Source organism: Dipteris shenzhenensis, chromosome 26 (genome assembly GCF_047967505.1).
Source record: "Dipteris shenzhenensis isolate YYH24624 ecotype China chromosome 26, Dip_SZ_1.0, whole genome shotgun sequence".
Taxonomy (NCBI): domain Eukaryota; kingdom Viridiplantae; phylum Streptophyta; class Polypodiopsida; order Gleicheniales; family Dipteridaceae; genus Dipteris; species Dipteris shenzhenensis.
Window position 1 is genome coordinate 29,386,117 of NC_141621.1, and position 16,531 is coordinate 29,402,647.

The following is a 16,531-nucleotide window of genomic DNA, read 5'->3' on the forward strand; positions in this document are numbered from 1 at the left end:
ACACCGATAGGGTACATGCATTGCTTGAAAAGAGCATTTTCAAAGGACAATAAGCTTAGTGGGCTCAAGTCCCAGGATTGGCACAAGGTCTTATAGGTATTCTAAGTAGAATTAGTGTACCGATAATCGTGATGCATTAGCGTAATTATTATTATGTTATATTATTGACATGATTGCATTGTTGCTTTGATAGTTCATCCTCCCAATTACAATAAAAGGCTGCTTACAAGAAGATGTTAGAAATGATATATTCAAGATCTGTGGTATTGTGAGGTATGCTTACTATCAAATCACATTGAATGTATTTTCTTCAATTTAAGCTGATTAATCTGTAGACTGATTATGAAAATATCTTATATGGACATGTGAAATAGGTGGATATCTCAAAAAGAGATCTCTATATCGAGCATCGAGAAGGCTAGGGTGGAATCCATCGAAGCCATATGCTTGCTTGAGAAGCACTTTCCCTTAAGCATTATGACAACTCAAGTCCACTTGCTTGTGCACATAGTTGATGAGGTGGCTATAGCAGGTACCGTTCATAGTCGATGGATGGTCTTTCTTGAGCAGTTTATGAAAACTTTAAAGGGATTTATAAGACAAAGAGCAAGACCGGAAGCAAGCATGGCAAAGGGATGGCTTGTGCAAGAGTCATTAGTATATATCACAGAGTTTCTTGCATCCATGGATCCCGATATGCCGCAAGCTTGGCATAACAAGGATGATGATCGCATCGTTGGCGAGGTTCCCCAAGGAAAAGGGATTGAAAGAAAGATGAGCAAAGAGCAAATGGAGAAATTCAATAAGTTTTGTATCCTCAATAGCCCTGAGATGCAAAAGTGGATTGAGAGATATGAAGTGGCCAAAGCAGAAAGAATAAATGCAAGGATGAGATTCAAAGTAATGTACAGGCAATCACAACCATATTCATGGGATTTGGCTCTTCTCCTTACTCACATGTCACTCAACTAGCTCTACATAATGCCGAATGCGATGTAGAGACAATAAACGAGCGCGAGCGAGAGTTATCATCTGGATGTATGGTGCATGTAAGTTTCTTAAATTTAAGCTGATTAATTTGTAGACTGATTATGAAAATATCTTACATGGACATGTGAAATAGGTGGATATCTCAAAAAGAGATCTCTATATCGAGCATCGAGAAGGCTAGGGTGGAATCCATCGAAGCCGTATGCTTGCTTGAGAAGCACTTTCCCCCGAGCATTATGACAACTCAAGTCCACTTGCTTGTGCACATAGTTGATGAGGTGGCTATTGCAGGTACTGTTCATAGTCGATAGATGTTTTTTCTCGAGCGGTTTATGAAAACTTTAAAGGGATTTGTAAGACAGAGCAAGACCAGAAGCAAGCATGGTAGAGGGATGGCTTGTGCAAGAGTCATTAGTATATATCACAGAGTTTCTTGCATCCACAGATCCTGATATGCCACAAGCTTGGCATAACAAGGATGATGATCGCATCGTTGGCGAGGTTTCCCAAGGAAAAGGGATTGAAAGAAAGATGAGCAAAGAGCAAATGGAGAAATTCAATAAGTTTTGTATCCTCAATAGCCCTGAGATGCAAAAGTGGATTGAGAGATATCAAGTGGCCAAAGCATAAAGAATAAATGCAAGGACGAGATTCAGAGTAATGTATAGGCAATCACAACCATATCCATGGGATTTAGCTCTTCTCCTTACTCACATGTCACTCAACTAGCTCTATATAATGCCGAATGCGATGGAGAGACAATAAATGAGCACGAGTGAGAGTTATCATCTGGATGTATGGTGCATGTAAGTTTCTTACCTTTTGATGTAATTAAGTAATTATTTGTGGCAATATATGCTATAAAATAGATGCATCTTCATTGTTATAATGATGCTCTTTTACAGTATAAAAGGTACAGTGCATTATGATCATATGGACGACATTTTCACATGGAACGCATCGATTCAAAGAGAGTCACGTATGATTGTGGAGTCATGGCTAACTTCATAGAAGATAGCCGAGCAAGTGCTTTGGATACCAATCTTCTCTCCTCACAATTGGATTATTGTGGAACCATATGCGACATCTATGAAGTTGATTTTAGACGATTTAGTATTTTCATGCTTGATGTAAAATGGTTTAGAACTATTTACAACGGTCCCCATGTGACAGTAAGAAAAGATAGTAGCGGTTTCTTTGCAATAGATTCCACCAAACATTAGACCGATCAAAGTGATACTTTTGTTTTGAGCACTGTGAGCAGGTGCATACTAATGATTTAATTAATTGAAGCTTTCGTTTTTAAAGATCCATTGATACATGTACTTGAGCATAATTTCATATATATAATTGATGACATTAAGCACCCATCTTCAATATAGGTGGTTTTTCATCCGGATTGTTCTGATCCAAGATGGTGGTACATGATCCAAGTTGCACCATGAAGTAAGCAAATTTTTGAAGATCGAGATGTGGATATGGAGATGCCACTACCAATGCCAGATCCAATTGATCCCAATGAATCTAGCGAAGAAGATGATCACAATATGAGCCAAGAGGAAGATGCGCATAATGACATTGCATGGGAGGAAGATGGAGATTACGATATTGAGGAAGAAGACAATGATCATCAAAAATCACCACACTTTATTGAAGAAGATGATCAAGTACTTTTAGGTGAACGTACGATGCTAGAGTACGATGATGATATAGGAGATCAACTCGGTATAGAGTTAGAGATAGACTTGTTTGGCACCTTAGACTTGGCTCAAGATGAAACAGTTGATGTAAATGCTCTTAATTGATTTTTTTCGTCTCAAACTTGGAAATGAATATATGAGCTTCAAAGGCTTGATGTACATGCTCTCATATTTTTATTCTCTATGAGATCAAACATGTATGAAAATTTAAAAAAATTTGTCATTGGAAAAAACTAACTTTAAAGGCCTATATGAGTAAAAAACCTCTCTGGAAAACATCGCTATAAAATAGTATCTCAGTGTCAGTATATAGCGACACTCATAAGTCGCTATATAGCAACTTTTTTAATAGTCGCTATATAGCGACGTTTATCTAGCATCACTATATAGCAACGCTTTATGGGATGTGCTTTTCATACCGACGATTAGTGCCCTACGCATGCTAAACGTTGGTACATAAACATCGCAATAGGATCCATGTGTAGTAGTGATATTCATCTTTTCCTTCCTTCTCTAGGCCTAGTGCATGTTTGTAGATAATGCAACTTCATCTTCTTGTTTCCTCTAGTGCGCCTCCTTCACCAACCCTTCTCTTGCCATCTCTTTGGTTTCTTGCTCACATGACAACCATCATCATTGGCCTGTCACTTCCCTTAGCAAATCTCCTTCCCCTAAGCTAGCCATTCATTCTTTACTTGCTTCATTTCTGCTCAGCTACCTTGTAGCTACAACCCCACCTCTCATCTACTCTCTTACTTGTTGCTATGTAGTTTACTCTTCAATGATGATCTCCATCACTTCTAGCCTTCTCTGATCGTGTCCCTTGACTTGGGTTCCCTTCTCATCCTAGAGTGTGTGTGTCTCTCGGCCCACAATGTCACTGTTTACTTCATGCATTTATTTCTTTCCGCCACTCCATCGACCTCTTTCCCCTTGATAGCCATTCCTTGGGCCACCCTTCTAGACTTGCAGTTGTTGCAGTTTCCTTCACATCCCCTTGTAATCTCTAGCTCTTGGCCAAGCCACTCTCTTAGGTGATTCGCTCTCTGTTCTCATTATCTTGTCACCAAGTTCTCTCTCTAGCAACTTTACATAAACTCTAGCAATCTTATGTAGCATCTTCATGTACATAGTAGTTTTATGCAATTCACTCATGAACTTCTCCTTTAGCTACACAGGACAAGCACCTCTCATGGCTTGACTATGCTCTTCGTGCAACTACCATGTATCTCTAGATATTGCTTGGACATGGCTTTTGTTGGATGTGGGCTCCCTTGTCCTCACAATTGCTACACAACCAGTCTCGATGCTTTACTTGCCTTCTTGCTCTTCTTCTTGGCTCTTTTGATGTGGCTTCCTCACATGGCTCCTTCGTAGCATGCTAGCAAGTAGTCATTCCTATGGCAACTTTGCTACTTTTTATGTCTTCCTTGGTTATCAACTATGTCCTCACGCTGACAACTACTTCAAGAGCAAGAAAAGTTCGCAAAGTCCAGTTTGAGGAGGTACCGCATTCGGCGGTCAAAAGAGCCCACAACCGGCATTGAAGATGAGTTCCTGGACAAAATTTTGGTGGCTAATGGGGGTATGCCATGGTCGTGGTATGACGAGATGATGCACTTTATGATGTTTAGACAGATGCCTGATTATCTCAACAGGGATCAATGGAAGCGGTTAGCACTCAGAAGCTGCAGATTTGAAGTAGTGGTCAATCAACTCTACAACAGACACTTGACAGATGTTCTGCTCCAGTGTATGCTTCCACATGAGCAAGTAATGGTCCTCACAGAGGCAAATTGTAGAGTGGTAGGTGGCCACTTTGCTAGAGCAATGACAGCTAAGAAGGTGCTGCAAACATGGTTGTGGTGGTCAACACTACAATACGTCGGTTTGTGTTGCGGTGTGATTTATGTCAACAACTAGGATAGCCTTCAAATCGGGACCCAATGTCAATGAAACTAGTGCTTCCTTTGGGCCCTTTCCACAAGTGAGAATTTGACTTCATGGGTCCCTTCAAGCCTGCGGCTACACAAACCCGAAATTGCTATGTGCTGGCAACCGCAGATTATTGCACCAAGTGGGTGGAAGCCTCGGCATTGCAGGTCAACAACACATGCTCCATTATAGAGAGGATCTATTTTGGGGCTCTTTCTCCAAGATATCAAGAGATAAATCTTCATAAAAGCCCTACTTCACTCTCTCTTTCTTGCAAGAAAAGAGATCTTCCTCTCGCTCTCAGAGAGGTAGGATAAGATATAGCTCCCTCTTCCTAAGGAGTAGAAGGAAAGCCTCTCTCTCAACAAAAAAATCTATCGCGAACTAAAGAATATCTTAAAATTGAACTCACACATGATCTAAAATCTATCTTAATGGACTCTCACAAACAAAAATGAGATAAGCATTATCATGATTATCACTAATCTTGCAAACTAAATGTCCCTCACTCTCTCTTTCTTGCAAGAAAAGAGATCTTCCTCTCACTCTCGGTGAGCTAGGATAAGATATTGCTCCCACTTCCTAAGGAGTAGAAGGAAATCCTCTCTCTCAACAAAAAAATCTCTCGAGGAATTGAACAATCTCTTAGAATTAAACTCACACATGATCTAAAATATCTCTCAATGGACTCTCACAAACAAAAATGAGATAAGCATTATCACTAATCTTGCAAACTGAATATCCCTCACAACTTTCAACAAAATAATGAAGGAATGAGTTGAAAGAATGTATGAAAATGTATGATGGAAATTTATTTCACCAATGGAATGAAAGAATGAAAAACTTTCAATCTCAATCCCTCTCACAATCTCACAAGGATGGCATCTCATTGAAAGGTACAACCATGCTTTGCTACATGAACAAATATGAAGAGGAAGAGGAGATGAGGAGAGAGGACACAGTGAGAGCACACCACAAATGACTATACACAAGATTAGTTGAAAATACTCAATATATACATACACTTTAAGGTTAGGGTTAGGGTTAGTATTTCCAACCCTTGTGTCTTTTTAGCACTATTAATGTTAGTGATATGCACACATGGTGAGCATATGATAACATGATGTTGAGGGTCATTGTTTACTTGGGTGTAGCCATTTTTGGTGAGGTTCAGGGAATTTTCTGTATATAGGTATCTTGCATAGCTTATATCTTATGCATTGTTCAATGGAATTTGGCAAACTTTTGTCTTCAAGTTGTAGTACACATTGCAGACCTGAACATGAGATTAAACAATTATGGAGTAATGATTTGGAATAAGACTGTTAAGATTACAAGTGCTATGGTGCATGTGAAAAAGGCATCCTAAAGAGTATAGGATATAATAACAATTTATTCAAAAACATCAAAATGTTATTCTGTTCATACATGTGTGGGGGTTAAAGGTCATTGTGCCTTTACCCCGGTTATGTACAATACTCAAACACATATATAAATGAATCAAAAAGAAGATTAGGGTGGTTCTGCACCCACCAAAACTTGTGTGGCTCTCTTCTCTCTCTCTCCTTCTTCCATTCTTGCTTCCGTTGAGAGCACTCTCAACTGGTATCAGAGCCCGGATGATCTAGCTAAGCGTGCGTGAATGCTTAGAAGCTCAACAGCTCTGTGGGAGGAAGGAGAAGCTCTGTGGGAAGCTTTGTGGGCGACTTTACTTGCATTCGAGTGTGTAGAGACCTTGGAGGAGCCTTTGGAAAAGTCACTTTGGCTTTGCGAAGTGGTTTTGAGAGCCTGTTAAGAGCTTTCAAAGAAAAAGTCGTTTTTTGAGCTTTTCCCTGTTTCGTTCGATGACAGAGACTCCGTATTGACTTCTAGAGGCAACTATTGCTTGCTTTTGGTGTCTACTTCACTTTAGGAGCTTGGAAACACCTTCATTCTTGAATCTGGGATCATTTCATTGGATTTCTGACTCACTGTGTCAGTTTCTGCGTTTTTTGCCCGGGTGTTGGAACTCAAGTTTGGAGCAACCATTTGCAGATCTGTCAGTTCCGGTGGACTCAAGAGGTCCTAAAACTTCTATGTTGCTCATCATTCACACTCCGGTGGAGTTTACAGATAGCTCTATTTCCAAAAACGTTTTTCAGTCCGTGTGTTGGACCCAGTGATTGAGACCACGGTTTCCAAAACCATCTGTCCCATTGCGTTCCGGACGCTCAAAAACCCCTTCCTGTTAGTTCTTGCGTGATTCGATGGAGGATTTTCAGAGTTATAGATCTCTGTGTATTCGATTTCGTCTCTCTGTTATGCATTTTTCATTCTAAGGTTTTGAAACCTTAGATTTATGCCACATGGCAGTGGATAAGTGTTGACTCCCATTTCTCACTCATCGGCGGTTGGGATTTTGAAGTTCTGGTAGAAGAGAGATATTTGCATATTTTCTTGCTGAGTCCGATTATGCAATGGCGCCCATGTTTTGAGGCATCTCAGGTTCTATTTTCAGTAGCGCTCATTACCGTGGGACTATGATTTCTTGAGCATACCTTATGCAGATCACTCTGGTTGCAGTTTGAGCAGTGTGCAGTGTGCACTCATTCGTGCTGTGCATTGGGTTGCAGTGGATGATTTATAGGCCATTTAGATGCATTGCGGTCCTTATTGGATGCGTTGATAGGCCCAAATTGCCTTATGGGATGCTATTTTTTATGGACGCTTTGCACATGGATGCTATTTTAAGCTGAGGGACAGCTTTGACACATTGCAGGTGATGCACTGATAGTGCTATGCTCTCTTGGATGAGATATTATTGATGCATATGCCAGTGGACGGTGTTTATGCTTGTGTCATTTGGCACTTATTGGCATTTTCTTTTGGGCCAGATTTGCTCATATGGATGCATAGTATATGCACATGAGTCAGATGCATCTTTTTGATGCTTTGAGCTTTGAATTTTGGTGATATTTCACTCTATTGTGGCATACACATTTGGGTGCACCTAGTATTTGGTGTGATTCTCTCTTGCAGGCACTAGCATTTGGGATTTTGTTTCATTTGCATCATGGCATCCTCTTCCACATCTGAAAAGGAGTTTTTCAGCATTAAAAAGTTTGATGGGACAAACTTTTCTTTGTGGAAAGAACAAATAAGGGATGTGCTTATTCAAAAGAAGCAGATTAAACCCTTGGCAGGGATTGAAGCTAAGCCTGCAAATATGTCTGAGGATGATTGGAATGAGTTGGATGCATTAGCAAAGTCTACTATTAGACTTCATCTTGCAGAGTCAGTTTATTTCACAGTAGTAAATGAGCAGACTACGGAAGATTTGTGGAAGAAACTGTGTGCCACTTATGAGAAGGAAACTGCCTCTAATAAAGTTTACCTCATGAAGAGGTTGTTTGAGCTGCAGATGAAGGAAGGGGTCTCCATTTCTTCTCACTTGAATGAATTCAATATTATTTTCAGCCAGCTTCAGGCTCAGAAGATGAATTTTGATGCGGAGACTAAGGCAATATTTCTCTTATGTTCATTGCCATCCTCATGGGATACCTTCCGTACAGCTGTTAGTAACTCTGCACCTGGTGGAGTACTGAAATTTGATGATGTTGTGGGTAGCTTGTTGGCCGAGGAGATTAGACGGAAGTCTATGGATGGCAACAAGCAGGATGCAGCCTTAAATGTGCAAAGGGGCAGATCAGAATTCAGGGGGAAGTCCCAAGAAAGAGGGAAGTCACGTAGCAAATCTAGGGCACGGAACATTGAGTGTTACCACTGTGGCAAGAAGGGCCATATGAAAAAGGATTGCTACAAGCTAAAAAGAGAGCAAAAGGATAAGAAAAAGAACGCAAATTGGGGTGCAAATCAAAAGGAAGAGAGTCCAAGGGAGGACAAAGGAAAAGTGAAGATCGAGGAGATCAATGCAGTCACACATGATAGTGACAATGATGTTCTCTTCATGTCTACTTTATCTGCAGAGTTGCTTACCACTTCAGATGATGCATATTCCCAGGATTGGATTTTGGATTCTGGTGCTTCATTCCATGTTACTCCCCATAGGGAATGGTTCTCCACTTATGATAGTGGAAAGACAGGTTGTGTGCATCTTGGAAATGACTATGCATGTGACATAGTGGGAGCAGGTGACATAAAGTTTTCTTTTGCAAATGGGTCTGCATTTGTTTTGAAACATGTCAGACATGTGCCTAAGCTGACCAAGAGTCTTATTTCAGTGGGTCAGCTAGATGATGCTGGTTTTCACACCACTTTTGGCTTTCAGAGTTGGAAAATTCAGAAGGGCTCTATGCTTTTGGCCAGGGGTGCCAAGTGTGGGACTTTGTATCCCTTACATGTATCAGGGGTATTTGATCATGTTGTTGCAATAACCGAGCAGCCAAGCACTTCTTTGTGGCATTGCAGGTTGGGGCACATGAGCCAGAATGGAATGAAACTCTTATGCCATTTGGGTTATGTACCGCATTTGAGTTTCTCTGATTTTGAATTTCGTGAGCACTGTCTCTATGGGAAGCAGACTAAATCAGCCCATAAAAGAAAAGGAAAGAAAGAGTTTGAAATGCTTGATTTGGTGCATTCAGACGTATGTGGTCCCATGCCTACACGGTCATTAGGCGGGGCTGAATACTATGTGACATTCATTGATGATGCAACTAGGAAAGTGTGGGCTTATGCTATAGCTCGGAAGAGTGATGTGTTCCAGGTATTTCAAAAATGGCTGGCCTTGGTTGAGAATCAGTCAGGTAGAATGCTTAAATGCCTACGGACTGACAATGGTGGAGAGTATCTCTCTCATGACTTTCAGCATTTCTGTGATACACGTGGGATTAAGAGGGAGCTCACATCCCCTCGTACTCCAGAGCAAAATCCAGTTGCAGAAAAGATGAACCGTACCATTCAAGAAAGGTTGCAATGCATGCTTTCCAATGCAAGTCTTTCTGGTGGTTTTTGGGCTGAGGCAATGAAGACTGCAGTGCATGTGATCAATAGATCACCTAGTAAGAGTTTGGATGGTGGTATTCCTGAAGAGGCATGGAGTGGCAAGAAGCCCTCTTACTCTCATTTGCGTATATTTGGGTGTGAGGCATATGCACATGTGCCAAAAGAGCTTCGAAAGAAGCTAGATCCTAAGTCTAGGAAATGCATCTTTTTGGGTTATGGTGAAAGTGGAGAGATGGGTTATCGTCTCTGGGATCCAGAAGCAAAGAAGATCATACGCAGCCATGATGTGGTCTTCAATGAGAAGAAGATGTATAAGGCACCCATGAGGGATGTGGAAATGAGGAGAATCACTTTCCAGGATGTGAATCCACCTGCATATGTTGATAGACAGCAAGCTGTCCATGCACCAAATGTGCAAGAAATGGTACAACCAAGTACTCCCACAGGTATACAATCAAGGGTAGATGATGAATCATCTATTGGTGGAAATGATGAGCCAAATGTGGCTGATATGCAGGTGGGACAGCAAGCTGAAATGCCATTGAGAAGATCATCTAGAGTGTCTAGACCGCCTGATAGGTTTGTTCGAGGGGTAGACTATGTGATGCTTACTGATTGCGGGGAGCCTTCTTGCTACAAAGAGGCTATGATGCATGAGGATCAACGCAAGTGGGAGTATGCTATGCAATTAGAGATGAGTTCACTTATGAAGAATAAGACTTGGGACTTGGTTTCTTTGCCACATGGAAAGAAAGCATTGCCATGTAAATGGGTCTACAAAATGAAGGTCACAGGTGATGATGTGCCTAGGTACAAGGCCCGTTTGGTTGCTAAAGGGAGAAGGGTGTGGACTTTGATGAGATATTCTCTCCGGTTGTGAAGATGACCACACTTAGATGCATGCTTGGACTAGTGGCATTAGACGATATGGAGTTTATGCAGATGGATGTCAAGACAGCTTTCTTGCATGGGGATTTGCATGAGGAAATTTACATGGTGCAGCCGGAAGGCTTTGAAGAAAGGGGCAAAGAGCATTTAGTTTGCAAGCTGAAGAAGAGTCTCTATGGTCTTAAGCAAGCACCTAGAGAATGGTATCAGAAGTTTGATGCTTTCATTCGGTCCCAGGGTTTTAGAAGGAGTGAAATTGATCACTACCTCTACACTAAAAGGGCTAAGGATAATAGCCTCATAATCCTGGCACTATATGTGGATGATATGCTATTGGCTAGCAAGAATACTTATGAGCTAGATGCATTAAAGGCCAAGTTGCATGAGGCCTTTGATATGAAGGATTTGGGACTTGCAGGTCATATTCTTGGTATGCGCATCACGCGTGATCGGAGTAGGAAACTCCTTTGGCTTTCACAAAAAGAGTATGTTACAAAAGTATTGCAGCGTTTCAATATGGAGGGGGGGAAGGCAGTGAGTACTCCATTGCCTCCATATGTGAAACTGAGTCATACAGATAGTCCCAAATCAGATGAGGAAAGGGCCATGATGGCTAAGGTTCCTTATGCATCAACAGTTGGGAGTCTTATGTATGCTATGATAGCTACTAGACCAGACATTGCATTTACAGTGGGAGTTGTTAGCAGGTATATGGCTAATCCAGGAAAGAGGCATTGGGAGGCAGTTAAGTGCATCATGAGGTACATGAAGGGTACCAAGGAGATGTGCATCTGCTTTGGTAAAGGAGACATGCGTGTACTTGGATACACAGATTCAGACTATGCAGGGCATGTGGATAGTAGGAGATCCACTTCTGGTTATGTGTTCACCTTTGCAGGTGGTGCAGTGTCATGGATGTCTCGCGCACAGAAGTGCGTTGCTTTGTCTACCACAGAGGCTGAGTATGTTGCAGCCACAGAGGGTTGCAAGAAGGCTATATGGCTTGATCGGCTAGTGGGAGATTTGGGGATTCATACAGGTGTACTGACATTGCATAGTGATTCCATGAGTGCTATTCAGCTAGCACGGAATCCGGTCTTTCATGCAAAGACCAAACACATTGAGGTCAGGTACCATTTCATCAGGGCGGTACTTGAGGACAAGCGCATAGAGCTTGTCAAGGTTCATACAGATGATAACCCTGCAGATATGCTGACGAAGAGTCTACCTAGTCAGCGGTTTGAGTATTGTCATGTATTGATGGGCATTGGATAGTATGCTCACTGGTTGTTCTCCCTTAAAGGCACATTGTCCTTTAAGTGGGAGGTTGTGGGGGTTAAAGGTCACTATGCCTTTACCCCGGTTATGTACAATACTCAAACACATATATAGATGAATGAAAAAGAAGATTAGGGTCCACCAAAACTTGTGTGGCTCTCTGTCTCTCTCTCTCCTTCTTCCATTCTTGCTTCCGTTGAGAGCACTCTCAACATGCAACTAAGTAATCATTCAAAAATACACTATGTGAGCTTCTCCTTAAGCCAAGGACACACCTAAATGAGAACATTAGGTATGGGTTAACGGGCCTCCAATGTTGGGATAAAGCTAACGGGCCTCCAATGTTATGCACACCCATTTGAGGGCACACTCCATAACTTTTTTTTGATTTGTTGAAAACCAAAACGGATTGAAACTTTGGAATCCCAACTAGCCCCTTCCCCCCTTCCCTCTCCATGCTCCACCACCTCCCCCCCCCCCCCACTCACCCTCCAAAGATGCCACATGGCAGCCACTGCTACCCAACTTATCATGGGTGACTCTCCAAAATGGTGGGTTATAAAAAATGGGACTTGATCTCTAAAAGGTAGAAGGTAATAGCCACCCAAGTAGTAGGGTAAGCTAGCCTTATAGCAACAAAGAAATATCCAAAGCCTTAAAGAAGGGCTGAAAACCTGCCTTGCACAATTTGAAGCGCAACTAGTAGAGGATCAAACACACAAGAGAGCTATCCCAAAGGTGCCTCGCCAACAAGCATATTCAATCGACATGGTAGCAAGAGTTTGAAAAGTATCAAGTAGTGGCTGAAAAACAATGTGCAAATCACAGCCTTACACGATACTCTCCACATACAAAGAAATAGTGACTAGGTACTGCTTCAAGAGATAGCTATCTCAAAGCAAGGGCCACGGGATAGAGCATTTTACTCTAAAGTGACAATGGGAAGATGAGTTTACATGGCTCATGCATGTGTTCTATTAGCTCACCACCTACTCACTTGCTCCATGCATGATCGAAGAGACCTTTACCTTCCACTATGCCACCCTTGTTGCATAGTCCATGTCGTATCATTTTGACTTATCCCAACCCCTCCCTCCTAATTCCCTCCAAGCCCTTCTATTCCATTACATGCCTTTTTGCCAATTGATGCTCGCCATGTCTTTTTTCATAGATGGTGAACTCACTCTTGAGCAAGACATTGATACCGCCTAGCTAAACTTGCACCCCATGATTACCAAATTTCAAGCTTGGTGTCGGATCATTTAGGAGTCCACTAGTTTTCCCCCTGAAAAGGACATTTTGCAACTCTTAAAGCCTCCCAACTTGGATACCTAATCCACATTCCTTGGCTGAAGGCCTTGGGTGGTTGTAGTACTAAGGATGCCAATAGGTAATGTGCACACAAGAATATATGTTATACAATAATGTCCAACAATAACCCCCAACACACACACACTCATCCCTTTGGGGACCCTTGTGTGATTCAGGCTTGTCAACATACTGATGGACAATGAAAGTAGGAAATCATATTGGAGTCTTTCATAAAGTAATTGATGCCACACATAAACACACTCAGTCCCTTATGTGATTCAGGCTTGTCAACATTCTAATGGACAATGAAAGTAGGAAATCATATTGGAGTCTTTCATAAAGTAATTGATGCCCCACATAAACACACTGGTCAAAGCCTTAGTGAACGTCTCTGTTCTGTACCACTTAGTGATAGTAAACTCAAGAGCTCAAAACACAAGGGACGACGCCATTGGGGAGCTCAACACAGGGATCGAGCCACCCTGACCAGCAGATGCATGGTGTGTGATGAAGGGAAGCCCACTGGAGGGACCTCGAGTCTCTCATTTCCCTAGCATCGAATCCATCGAATCCCACTGTTGCAAATTCAAACGCTTGAAAAGGTTAGTGAGCACTGTATTTCACAGTACAAGCACCCTGTTTCATCCGCCTCAACAAAGAATGTGCTGATGATTCAATCCTTGGTCGACTGTAATTTTCTACGAGACCCGACTTCCTTTGTAAATAAAGCGCTTTGTGACCTTACTTAGTGTAGCATCATGAAGCCCATCGCGAGCTGTTGCATTTCACATTGACAACACAACTGTCAATTGTCTATTACATGGTTCCTTTGCGAGTTGTCACAGCTTTGAAAACTCTAGTGTGTTGTGAGCTTTGGCTGCCAAAAACTGATTTGATTTTGCGTAGGAGATGGGCTCTATTATTGGCTTACGTGTTCCGGCTCAAAGCCCTTAACTTACCGACTCTAAAATGTCCTCCGGTAGAAGCTCAAACTGCAGCCAGAGTGCGCAACTCTAGCCTGTTTTAGTTCTATTACTTGCTTGAGAAAGTGTATCTGGGACCTGTCTTCACTTGTGCTCAACACGTAAACATTCTTGAGATCATCTCTAGTATCCAGCTTTCTTTTGAGCTCTTACGCGCTGGCTCTCCTGTAGTGGAGAGATTATCTCAAGGACACTCTCATACATCATGGTGTGTCTTCAAGGAGTTGTACACTACAATGTGGCGTGATGCTTTTTTGTAGGAACACGACTCTTGTTCAACTACCTAGTGACTCTGTTCAGAGAAGACAGCAAGATCCTCCAAACGTATGATTGTCGATGAGCTTCTCCAAACATAACTCTGTTTCCAAGACGGGACCAAATGTAGACGTATGTTGATTATAAACGGAGCTGTGAACATCTCTATGCCTCACGAATTTATGCTTCACCTTTTTGTTAGAGGTCTTTCAACCTTTTTACATGCTTCTCCCGGGCTACTACGTGGAAGTGGAAACTAGAGCTAGAGCAGCTATTGCTACTGCTGTTGCTGGTATAGGAAAGAGAATAGGTCCTGGAGGGAGCTCCTAGAACTGCGGCGGGCTTGGAAAATCAGCTGGAGTATTTTTGCACGTAATTTTGGCATGGGATGGCGAATCATGAGATTTCTGCACAGGATTGTGATGACTGTTTTTGCCAGCAACGACTTGTGACTTCCTTACCCTTCACTTGTGTGTAGCTATTAAACTCTACATAAAGCTTGCAGTATAGCGTGCGAGTTGAAAGTTATGGGAGTGGATAAGATAAAGTTGCTCAAGCCTCTCCTCCATCCGGCATCATTGTTCTGCCTACTATTGTACGAGCCTCTCTGTTGAGATTAACTCATTTCGCCAACTGCTGCACTAGCTTCTCTACATCCTAGTTTGGATGTGTGCTTTTATTTGGAATGCTGGTTATTTATGTCGACTACTATCCACTTTGTAGTGTTTGATGGATACTTCTCTCATGACTCATAAATTTTGTACTAATCAATGTTGAGCCAGGAACTATCACACGCCATGGACTTTATATTGACTAGTTTGACCTATTCTTTAAATTTGATCATGCTTGAAACTCCTAGAGAAATGCTCATGAACTTGGCGAGTTTATAGGAACGACACCCTTTAGCTTTTGAGAGTGTGTGAATTTTCGTGATTGCCATTCTGACTTGATAGAGAGGGCACACATCCATGGCTATAATATGATAAGAAAATCTCGGGAAGGGATATATAATAGATGTAAACTAGAATACAAACCTAAATTATACAAGAACGAGATCTATAATTCATGACAATGAGTGGTTGCCATTTTCATGGCCCTTTGTATGTTTGGCGCATCTGACATTTTGTATATGGCCTACATGGCCTATACTTTGGCCCATGTTATACTTTGAAAAGAACACCTATTTCATTAATTTTGGACTAGTGCACTATCCAAATTCGTTACGTGAGATAATTTTGGATAAAGCATTTCAAAAAAAGAGGCTCTTATAAAACAAAACTTTGAGTCAAAAAGTAAGATTTTAAAAAAGCAAATTAAAAAAAATGACGTGACATGTTATTAAAACTAGAGTACATTAAAAAAAGAGGACTTCATGTTGTTAAAAGAGACAAAAAGTAAGAATGTAAAAAATCAAATTAGAAAAAAAACTAGAGTACATTTAAAAAAAAGCATGACACATTTGTACAAGAAGTAGATCATATAACTCAAAGCCATATAGTATTAAAAAACACCTTCCATTAGCTCAGCCTAGAAGATGTCATCTTTGTCTCTCTTGTCTATTACAACTTTACATTAGAGAACTAAAAAGTCTTTGTGGAACTGTAGTTTCATTTCTTGTCTATTATAGTTACTTTAGAAAACACATAAGTCAATGGAATTAAATTTCACAGTTACTTTAAATTTCTATGGAATTAAATTTCCATCACTTGACTATTAAGTCATTAGAGAGAGCATATGTCCTCGAAAGTGTCTACTATGGCATTGGCTTCATGAAAACAAGCATACTTTAAACTTGCAGGCCATGCGTAACCAGGGCTGGCATCGCAAATCTCCTCACAAACTCTCCTCATAACTTGTTTCGAATCTTCCACCGACTTGTAAGCATTCAACAACTCTTCTTTTCTCTCTTGGCTTTCCTCTTCTTCACCATTTTTTTCAATACAGCTTCTAGCCACTGCCATATCCTGTACAAAAATTTAACTCGTTCGCATAAGAAGTACGTGATTAAAAGAAGCAAAAAAGAAAGCTAAGGATATTCACCTCTTCTACTGAGTTCAAATCAAGCAGCCATGTGCATAACATATCCTCCTCGAATGATTTTCCCTTCATTGGTCCATACAAAAGAGATCTAAGACAGAATTTGAGTTCAGTAAATGAAGTCGGGTAGTAACTAGTCATTGTCTTAGAGGGAAAGTGGGAGAAGGAGAGTGAGGGAGCAATAGCGAGGGATGCACAGTGAGTTGCCTC